We start from the raw sequence: 11,235 nt of genomic DNA, 5'->3' as shown, positions 1-11,235 counted from the left end.
ATGGGGTCCCACCAAGGTTTGAGTTTATTAATTTGCAACTTGTTAAATTCATTTTGTTATTATTATATTGTGTGTTTAATAATGATACATTGATAAATGATAATGATTTGGGGGAAAGAAAGTAATGACTAATGAGAGGAACATGTTAGATTTATGATATATTTTATCTATATGATAAAGTTATGATAATTAAACAATGAGGGCAGTATTACTCGGGCATTGTACGGTGCTATTTGTGTTTGGTTACAAATATCGTTGTTTTTATTTGATGATATTTAGTTGTTACATTTAGATCTAAGTAGTATGAACACAAATTTTAGAGAAAAACACATTATTTTGTATCGTATATAAAAAGTTGTGATGCTTAAAATTGGATATGGCATTGCTAATTATCGCCGATTGAGATATTTTGCCATTGTGGTATGTGGGGGTCCGTTTTTTGGGATTTTTAATGGAGACTAGCCTCTCTCCCTATTTATTTAGGTGGTTTAGGGTTATATTCAGCTAAGGATGTTTCCACATATGCTTTCGTAGCCTCGAGAGCACAATCTTGGAAATTACAGGACCACATTTTGCGTGATTGTGGTGTTGATGGGTTAGATTCCGATTTTGGGTGTGCGATGGATTATTTGCACAATTCTATTCCCGATTTTGATCTTGGTGGGTTCGCTAATAAGGATCCCCCCCCCCTAAAAGCCCAAAATGCTTTGGCGAGTGCCCTTTATAGTAAAACAGTCCAAAGTTTGGGAGAAAAGTTTGCCATGTCCTCTCGTCAAAGAGCGGTATTAGAATGTCTTCAGGCTCCTCATGCTCAAGACTTTTTGACTGTCACCCCCATTGAAGGGTTATGCCAACACATGTCAGCAGTGGAGTACCGAGCCATTATTAAATATCGTTTAATGATCCTCCTGTTCCCAGTTGATGAGTCATGCCCGGTTTGTCATAAGGTTTGTTTAGATAATTTTGGTAAGCATGCGGTTCATTGCAAAGAACTCCCGGAGTTTAAATATAGACATGATTTGGTCAGGGATGTCCTTTGTCATGTGTTAAAATGTTCGGGAATCTCGGCAAGAAAAGAGGCTCTTGTTCTTGTTGGATCCACGTGAAGGAAGGTCTACTCTCCGACCAGCGGACATTCTTGTGTTTTGTTTGGATGGGTGAGGGGGAAACATGCTTGTGTGGACCTTACTGGGGTGTCCCCTCTTGTCGGGCTTAGGGACACCGGGTTTGTTGCTAGGCAGGTCGTGCTAAAGGCAGAATCATGAAAATTGGCTAAGCACGAGAAGGCGTGTGTGGAGAATCAACACGCCTTCATTCCTTTTGCTTTTGACACATTTGGGTCTCTTGCCCCCCGATGCTAGGGATGAGCATGGGATGGTACCGGCCGATTTTCCCGATCCTGAAAATTGGAAATTCTTGGTACCGGTACCGGTACCGAAATATTCGGTTAGGTACCGGTACGGTACGGGTACCGGGACAGTACCAGGATAGTACCTGTACCGAGGGTAAAAAATCGGGAAATACCCGTACCGTACCGTACCGATCCCGAAACTTTAAACCTTGGTACCGATTCGGTACCGACGGTACCAAATCGGTACCGATTTCGGTATCGGTACCGGTACCAATCGGTACCGGTACCGATTTTGCTCATCCCTACCCGATGCTGCTACGTTTCAAAAAAGAGTTCAACGGGTCGTGCACAGTAACTCATTGATGCCGAAGAACGATAATTTTGTTTTCAGTAGGGTCGGTTTTACCATTCAAAATGGGATGGTGGCGCAGCTTGTTGCCCGCTTACCTGCATCTTTATTGTAATTGGATCCTTTTATTTGAAATGAAAATTATATTTCTTTTTTGATAAAGACTAAATCAGATGCTCTTTTAACTGGTACACAAATAACATTATCTCCATTCTTAACGATTGTTAAGATAACATCCGAGTTCTTAACTTTCTTTACATAGTTGGTGCATTAGAGGTTGTGTCTTAGGTTTCTTTTGTTGTAAACGGTGCTCGAGATTGAACATTGCAGTTGTTCATCGCCGGTACTTTGCAAAATTAGGTAATGCTTTGTTCACTTGGTGGTTGATTTGGGTTGTTGGTTTCACCTTTGCTCTACAATGTAGGTTATCATAATTCGGGGTTTTAAGAGTATGTTATCATGGTGTATTAGTGTTTGTAGTGGAGAGGCTTTAGTTAGCAAAGGATATGCGTTGCGTCCGGTTAAAAGCGGTTCGCTGATGAGTTTTAGTTGACAAAAAATATGTGTAGTGGGTTGAAGAGGTAGGTCCCAGCAGAGCCCAGTTGGACCCGCAAGACTCACCTTGAAAAGAGACGTCTGCGCAGAAACCAACTGGATCCGCAGGACCAACCATGCTCAGAGACGTGACGTCCTTACGCGCAGTACGCAAGCTGTTCCCGCAGGAAATGCCTCCCAATGGTGAAGGACTCCGCCTGTTCCCGCAGCTTCGGATACAAGCCATCAGGGAAGGCCACCCGCGCAGCAAGGCTACACGCACAAGGCACTTAGCTCTCAATCACTCAGTGTCACCTGAAGGAATGAGCAAAGCCGGGAACAATCCCGCACAAGGGCGGGAGGGGGAATACTCCCGCCCAAATAAGCCAGTCCGTACGATACGGGAAGATCTTCTGTACTGTACCTGACGAGGTATGGGCAAAAGATCTGACTAAAGATACGACAGCTTATTGACAACTGTATGGCGAGCAGCATGCTCCTGTATTGTATGTCACTATTAGCCGCTGCCTACTCACCAACTCCTGTCATACCACGTGCATAGCCGGCAGTTGGTGGAAAAGGAATAGTACACAGCAGGCCTGGTCACTATCAGCCGCTGCCTACCCACCAACTACCAGCAGGGCACGTGCGTAGGCCACTGTTGGTTGAACAGGAATACTATTCAGCAGGCCACACCTCCTTGGAAACCTACCTTCGGCTATAAATACCACAAATGGTATGATCATCTCATCTTAACATATCTTATCATCATATACCTGATATCTGCCCTAGCAATCTCTTAATATACATTTATATTTAAAGAGCAATCTAGTCTGATTCTCACGCCGGAGGGTGGTCACAAGGAGGAACCCCCCCTTCTCAGTGACAAGCTCACGGTGTCTGTTTTGCAGGTTATCAGAAGAACCATCTTCACCGGGTCTAACCCCTCGTGGGAAACATCTATCTAACCCCCAGGTTACCCGTAATCTGCCCGGGGTCCGGTTAGTGTTTCTTCATTGGCGCCATCCGTGCATAAAAGCTAGAACTTCATTTTTCTCCAGTTTTTTCAAACTTCTGGAAAGATGGTTAAAGAAACTCCGGTAACCACAACCCCAGCTACTGGGGGGAATACCGGCTACACAGTTTTTACAAACACTACCCCGGTTACCCAAGCCGGGGCAAGTGAAGTAAATTTTACGAACACTACCCCAGTTACCCAAGCTGGGGCAAGTGCAGTAAATAATCGCTCACTGGGATTCACCGATACCCAGTTAGAGAAACGAACAAGACTCCCCCGTCAAACACTCGATGAAGTTAAGGCATGGGCGGAGGCACGTCAAAAGGAATTCCAAGCTGAGTTGGACGAACGCTTGCGTTCCGTCCAACAGGCTGACGAATTCGAAGAATACTTGGACGATGACTCGGAGGAGTCCGACTCCGACGCGAACCCTCGCCATAGGGCAAAAGGGAAGCGTAAGGAAACGGACTCCCAACCGAGAAGGCATTTTGGAGAGGCCTTCAAACCAAAAAACACAGGTGGGAGTCCACGTGACTTCTCCAAAACATTCAGACCAAATGTTGCAAATGCGGGAACGTCCAAATTTGCAAGGGACATTGCGGAAGCAATTGCCCCAAAAAGTGCCAAACAAATGTCCAGCATAGGCACATATGATGGTATATCGGACCCAGATGATCATTTGAACAGATTCATAGCGGGGGCAACCGTCAGTAGTTGGACGGAACCTACGTGGTGTTACATGTTCCAAATGACGCTTGTTGGGGCTGCTAGAGCGTGGTTCGATCGTCTACCGGTCAACCACATCTACGACTGGGCAGACTTCCAACAGAAGTTTAGCCAACACTTCAGCCAGCAAAGAAAGTATACCGAGGAGCAATGGACAATCCTCAAGTGCATTCGAGAAAAAGATGAATCTTTGCTAGACTTCATCACTCGCTTCAACTCGAAGAAGCTAAGTCTGGGTAACATTAGCGAAGATCTTGTTCGCGCTGCTTTTATTCAGGGCGCGAACGACCCAGAGCTCATCCGCACCTTAACGGGTAAAGATGGCATGCCATCCACATGGGATGCCATCATGACAGCAGCTAAACGCTTTGCGGAAACGGAGAAGCAACTGGGTAGAGATCTCCCACAGAGCACGAACCTCTACACCCAGAAAACAAGAGAAGACAACGTCCTTACCGCCCGATTAAACAAAAAGCGGAAGCTAGGCATTTGGCAGTCAATGGTAAACTTTGACACCTCATCCGGCTTGCAGCATCGGTTAGGCGGAAGGGATAACGTACAGTCAAACAAGAACTCCAGATGGACGCCGCTCACCAAAAGCGTCACCGAGATATTCGCTACTGAGGAGCTCCCATGGCCAAAGCCTCAAATAATCCGACATCGTCACAATGCTGATCGGAGCAAATACTGTGACTTTCACAGGACAAAAGGCCACAACACCGAAGAATGCATAGACGTAAAGGACATGGTCGAAGCATTTGTCAGAGATGGGACGCTCGCGCACCTCGTGGCGCAATGAACGCTGAGCAGGCTGATGCGTGTAGAACCCCAGCTGGGGAAAACACGAATAAAATTCCAGCTTCAATGTGGAGACTACATGCTGCGTAAAGAACGAGATCCCGAACCAGGTGCGTATCGGCCTGCTCAGGCGGGGATGAACCCGATGGAGCCGGCCTCTTCACGCCGCTCACCATTGTCATCCTGGGCTCTTCGGTGACAGTTGTCACAGCCTCCGGAATGGTGGTCTTATCACCACCGGGATTCCCCGCCACCTCTTCGCTCTCGGTCTCCAAGTCAGACCGAGGCACCGGATCGGCAGTGGAGGCCACCTTCTCCTTCCCCTTCCCGCCGGCAGCCTTCTTCTTCCGCACCAACGGAGGACCATCTGCGGATTCCTCATCAGAACATACGATTAGAGGAATTCCAGCAGAGGTTTCAACATTGAGGGGTCGAGGGTCGAATAGCGCCTTACCTGGCCGCCTGGGGCTAAGGATCTCGTGGCCTAGCGGATAGACCTCCACGAACCGATCCGCCGTTTGTTCTAGGATGGGCAACTCGTTCTCGTCTAGAGCGCGAGTACCCATCCGAGCGGGACCGTCAGCCTCTGGCGGGTACATGAGCGACTGCAAGACGTTCCCCTCTGAAATAAACAGGAAAGAAGTTAGAAGAAATTCTAAATCAACAAAAAGAAACAAAGCATACCGTAAGGAACAGAGTTCGAACCGTATTCAAGGACGATTGGGATCTTTGGCGCATCCGCAGCCTTCCACACCCGGCTCATCCCCAGCATCACCATCCCGGACTCCGCAAACCGGTAAACCGGAGATTGGACTCGGGATATCTTCGCAAACCATTCCGCCTCCTGGTAGTTGGAGGCGTGAAGGATGGGAAGTGCTTGCCCGTTCTTGAATTTCATGGCAAGGGGGATGGCGCGAGCGGAGATGTAGAAGAACTCCCGCTTCCACGAGCGAAGACTGCGCTCGGTTGCGCAAATCTTCAAACCCTTAATCCGGGTTATCAACGTATACCACCCCTGGATGCACCTCCAAGAGTAGAAGGTCATCAGGCGGTCAACATAGGGCTCAATGCCCAGTATCCGGCACACCCACTCGAAGTGGCGAACCTTGGCAATCGCCATCGGATGCACCTCGGTCAGGTGCACACCGTGCCTCTCAAGGACACGGTAAACAAACTTTGTCAATGGGAACCTAAGATTCCCATAGACAAAGAATGCAGCATAAACCCCGATCTTGCCTCTTGGGGCATCATACACCGTCTGGTGGGGTTCAGGAAACTCAGGCTCGAGAGACTCGAGCATGAACTTCCTGACGACGTACTGATACAGATCGACAGGCAGAGCACACTGGCACTCGCCAGCAGTACTCTTGTCATCGGCTGTAGACTCGAGATCACGTGAAGACATCTTGCAGAAAGAAGAAAACGATTTCAAGGGAATGCTCGACTGAAATGATGAGTATTCGCCGGAAATCGTTTTGAAGATGAAGAGAAGAGTGAAAGTGTGGATTACAAAGAACCCTCTCCCCCTTTATATACTAATCGCAATTAATGCGATGAATTTAATGCGGAAGAGAGAGAAATCAAAGGTGCAATGAAACTATGACACGTGGCAAAAAGCAAGCTGCTGTTGACAGGACGCGTACCATTAATTTCGCGGCCACGCGCCCGAAAAATCGTGCCCACGCGCCTGAAAAAGCGTCTGGAATGACCATGTACTGTCACGTCACCATAACTTCCTGCACGTCCTGACACAGTCAGAAGAAACCGTCGCACGACGTTTCAGAGGTTTGGACTGTTCTTATCCTTTCACCAACTCTTCGAATTTCAAAAAAAAAAAAAAAAAAATTCAAAAAGATTCAAAAGTAAGCGGGAAAATACCCCTTACCTTGGCAACCAAGTAACCGTAAGACGGATGCGGGTACAGTGTTAAGGCAAAACCCTTCACATACCTAGCACCCGCAGGGAATTGAAGCCAAGAATACCTTGGCAACCAAGTAACCGTAAGACGGATGCGGGTACAGTGTTAAGGCAAAACCCTTCACATACCTAGCACCCGCAGGGAATTGAAGCCAAGAATAACTTGGCAACCAAGTAACCGTAAGACGGATGCGGGTACAGTGTTAAGGCAAAACCCTTCACATACCTAGCACCCGCAGGAAATTGAAGCCAAGAATAACTTGGCAACCAAGTAACCGTAAGACGGATGCGGGTACAGTGTTAAGGCAAAACCCTTCACATACCTAGCACCCGCAGGGAATTGAAGCCAAAAATACCCCGGCAACAAAGTAACTATAAGACGGGTGCGGGTACAGTGTTAAGGCAAAACCCTTCACATACCTAGCACCCGTAGGGAATTGACGCCAGGGGTACCTTGGAAGTAAAGTAACCGTAAGACGAGCGCGGGTACAGTGTTAAGGCAAAACCCTTCACATACCTAGCGCTCCGCAGGGAATTGAAACCAAGAAGGATCTTCTGGGCAATGCTTGCGGAAACGGAAATAACATCCCCGCATAGCGGGAACGTCGAGAACTACATTGTTTTGAGGCTCCAGGATGGAATTGGTGGTTTTAACATAATTGATCACTATGTTCAAAACTACCAAAACCTCAGGGAGAATCCACACAAGTGGGACTCAACGCTCCTGACTTGCGAGGAGGTTACAGCCTACCCGCATCATACCCAAAGATCAAGCAGGAAACTCGGGAATTTCTGCAAGTGACAAGGACTTCCGCGGGAAGAATCCCCATGGAAAACCTTAAAAAAACCCTTTTCAAAACCCTTTGCTTAAGTCCAAAAGTTCACCTCACTTTATTAAACACTCATGAGAAGAACATTGGACTGGGGGGACTTGAAGAGGTAGGTCCCAGCAGAGCCCAGTTGGACCCGCAAGACTCACCTTGAAAAGGGACGTCTGCGCAGAAACCAACTGGATCCGCAGGACCAACCATGCTCAGAGACGTGACGTCCTTACGCGCAGTACGCAAGCTGTTCCCGCAGGAAATGCCTCCCAATGGTGAAGGACTCCGCCTGTTCCCGCAGCTTCGGATACAAGCCATCAGGGAAGGCCACCCGCGCAGTAAGGCTACACGCACAAGGCACTTAGCTCTCAATCACTCAGTGGGTAGGCATAGGTTCGTTTTTTACCAGCTTATGATTGATTCTTAACTGGTGTATGATCAGTTTTAAGCTTTTTTCAATTCTCAACCGGTTAAAAATATGTGTAGTGGGTAGGCAATTAGGCATCAGTTCGAGTTTTTTTGACCACTTTATGATTGGTTCTTAACCGGTTTACGTAATCAGGGAGATGTTGCAGATGTTCGTAACGCGTTAGACACCGCTGCAACGCTTTTAAAGAGTATCGAATGCACAATCCTGAAACTCTCTCACGAGGTAATTTTTTTCCTTTCTAAAAACACACATTCATCTAAGATAAAAAAGTTACATGAGTCGTATCCATGTTTGAAACACGCAGAGAAGTCTTGTTATCTGTTAACTGAGCTTTCGATTATCGCAAAAGAAGAAACCGAGTTATTGACCGGGCTACAAGCATGGATGACTAATGTTGTGTCTCTAAAGGTGTTCACAAAGGTGTTCACTGCTTCATTTAACTACATACTATTTTGTTTAGAAATAAACTTTAGTTTAAGCAAATGTCAAAAAAGAGAAAAGCTTAAGAGGTCAACTAATTCAAACAAACTGAAAACAGTGATGGCAGCCAAGTGTTTGCACCGCCGACGAACAACCTATATCTCGTGTTGCAGTTTAGAAGTTTAGAACACCACTGAACCGCCTTTTTCCGGTGAACTAAAACTATTTTAGGTTTTTTTTCTCAGTATATTCAATGTTTTATGTTTATAGAATATAGTTGATTGTAATAGAACTAAAAACAAAATAATATACCCAAACAAAACATAACAAGTCATAAAATATCTCAAATAACAAAATCATAACTCGGTTACGACAATAATAAACCAAAAACATTCTGAACTCGAAAACAGAATCTTAGCGTATGTATTAGCCCAAGCCAAATCATCGGTTGGAGCCAAATGAGTTGACTAGAAAAATAAAAATAAAAAAACATCCAAACGACTTACTATCTCTCACTTCTTGAATAATACCACTGATCACCGTCTTCCTGTAAAAAACCAAAGGATCATCAGATGTGCAAACATGAAAATAAATGAGATCACAACTTGTAAGCAATACTTACCAAAATTATGCCATCATAATCATCATCAACGCCTATCGGTTTTGCCTTTAGACCGCTTGCCCGAATACAAATGTTTAGGTTTCAGATTAGGAATAACTCTATCACCCTCACCCTTTCTAGCATCTTTGTTCCTCTTCTTAATAGAATCCCGACCCAGTTTAAACGCCTTAGCCTTTTGAACAGAATCTTTAAATCCCTCACCTGGAACCACCATATCCGTTGGCGGTCTTGACCTTGACCTGGACCCTGACCTGGACAATGACCTCAACCTCTTCTTCTTATTCGAACCCTCATCATCCACATTCATATCATCATCCCTTGACCTCTCCCTCTTCCGACCCCTTGACTTGCTTCTGGCCCGCTCCATGGCTTTAGACGGGTCAAGCCCCAAAGACGACAGCTGACGACCCATTCTTTCAGAAGTGAACTTTCTATCCTTATCAAACTTTCTTGGCACGATGGGTCGGCTTTCTGCAGTGCTCTTTTTGATTCTGTGTTCTCTGATGAGTAAGCTTTTCTTTTTCCTAATTGCAGCTAGCTCCTTTTGCTGTTCCGGGGTTAGATCCTCTACATCCATGTCCACCTCATCATCTTCCTGCTCCTGCCGAAGACCCTCTTCTTTCTCCAACTCCTCAAGCCTTTGTAAAATATCAGGATCCACAAAATCATAAACATTATGCCCGTCAAGTATTTCAGGCATGTTATCTTCTTTCCATTCATCATTTGCAAGAAGATAATGTTTCTTCAAACTAGCAGAATAAACACCCGCACCACCGTTTTCTTCTTCAAGATCCTTTTCAAGTTTTTTCTTCTCTTTTTCTGCTTCTTTAGCCCTTGCTTCAAGAACCGCTTGTGGTATAAAAGCGGGCCGTTCTTTCTGATCACGCTGTTTTGGAATCGCCACATGAAAACGCTGCAAAACAGAATCTATCTTTTTAGACTTCATTTTAACTTCAACTCTTTGATCTAACAACCGTTCACACGCAGCATTTTTAACAGCAATCACACCCTCTTCGGTCAACGTGCTCATAGTCAAAAGCACATCAGCACCTTCTCTCGCCTCACCACCTTGACCGATTAACGTTTTCATCGCTTCCGACTTCATTTCCTCAACCAACTTCTTGTCATCCTCAGATATTCCTTCCAGTGACTGCAAATCCGTCTTGTTGCAAACAATAATCAAAGGCTTGTTCATAAACAAAGACTTGATACTGTGAAAGAGTGCTGCTTGTTGAGCAACCGTGTATCCACACGAACCAGAAATATCAAGAAAAAACAAAACAGCAGCTCTTAGATGTGCCAACGCAGTTATACTACACATTTCAATAATGTTCCGGTCTTCAAACGGTCTATCCAAAATCCCTGGTGTGTCAATCACTTGATACCTCAGGTACTTATAATCAGTATGACCAACAAACAAAGACTTTGTGGTGAAAGCATACGGCTGCACATCAACATCGGCTCTTGTAATCTTGTTAATAAACGAGCTTTTACCGACATTTGGATACCCACATATCAATATCGTTCTCGTGTTGGGGTCAATAGAAGGAAGTCTCGCCATGTGTTGTCTGATCTGGTCAAGATACGCCAAACTCGGACCGATTCTTTTGGTGACAGTACACATACGACCAAGAGCAGCAACTTTCAAAGCCTTGCACCTATAAAGCGAGTCACCATATTTCAACAACTTCACATAATCTTTAGCGATTTTGGAAATAAGATTCCTTGCGGTGTTGATTTGACCAAGGGCGAGTTTGTAATGATCTTTGTTGTAAAGAACGTGAAGAAGGTCACCGTAGAAAGGATGGATGTCGTCAAGCCTCGGGAAGTCTTCGATGATGGTGGTAAGCTTTTCGTGAAAGTTGGTCTGTGTGAATTTGACTTTTCGCATGTAAAACTGGCGAATGCGATTGATTGCGTAGCCCTTGTGAACGACCGTAGGCGTCTGCCTTTGTGTTCGACTGAGTACGATATCAACGAAATCTTTCCCGGTAGGTACTTTAGTGATTTTCTTGAAATTATACTGCACCATATCTGCAAAAATAAAAGTCAGATACAGGTCAAAATTGGGATATTAACAATTAATAATAAACAAGCTGAGCCAAAGGTTGAGATTTTAACAATTAATCATCTAAAATAATTAACAAAACCCTCAGCAATCACATCATCGATTACAATAACGTGAAACAAATAACAAAACCTAGAGAGTAAATGATTCATTTCAGTTGATGAACAGATGTAAACATATA

At 45.3% G+C, this 11,235-nt stretch overlaps 1 pseudogene; it reads right to left on the bottom strand.

Moving 5' to 3' along the window:
• Positions 1–8,925: 8,925 nt before the first annotated feature.
• LOC143628513 (nucleolar GTP-binding protein 1 pseudogene) lies at positions 8,926–11,024 on the bottom strand (annotated as a pseudogene).
• Between the last annotated feature and the right edge of the window lie 211 nt (positions 11,025–11,235).

This window comes from Bidens hawaiensis, unplaced genomic scaffold (assembly GCF_021521415.1).
Source record: "Bidens hawaiensis isolate Kalapana, Puna unplaced genomic scaffold, B.hawaiensis_p1.1 tig00000458_1, whole genome shotgun sequence".
Lineage (NCBI taxonomy): Eukaryota > Viridiplantae > Streptophyta > Magnoliopsida > Asterales > Asteraceae > Bidens > Bidens hawaiensis.
Note: the sequence above shows the minus strand (reverse complement) of the source record. Positions and strands in the feature narration are given on the sequence as shown.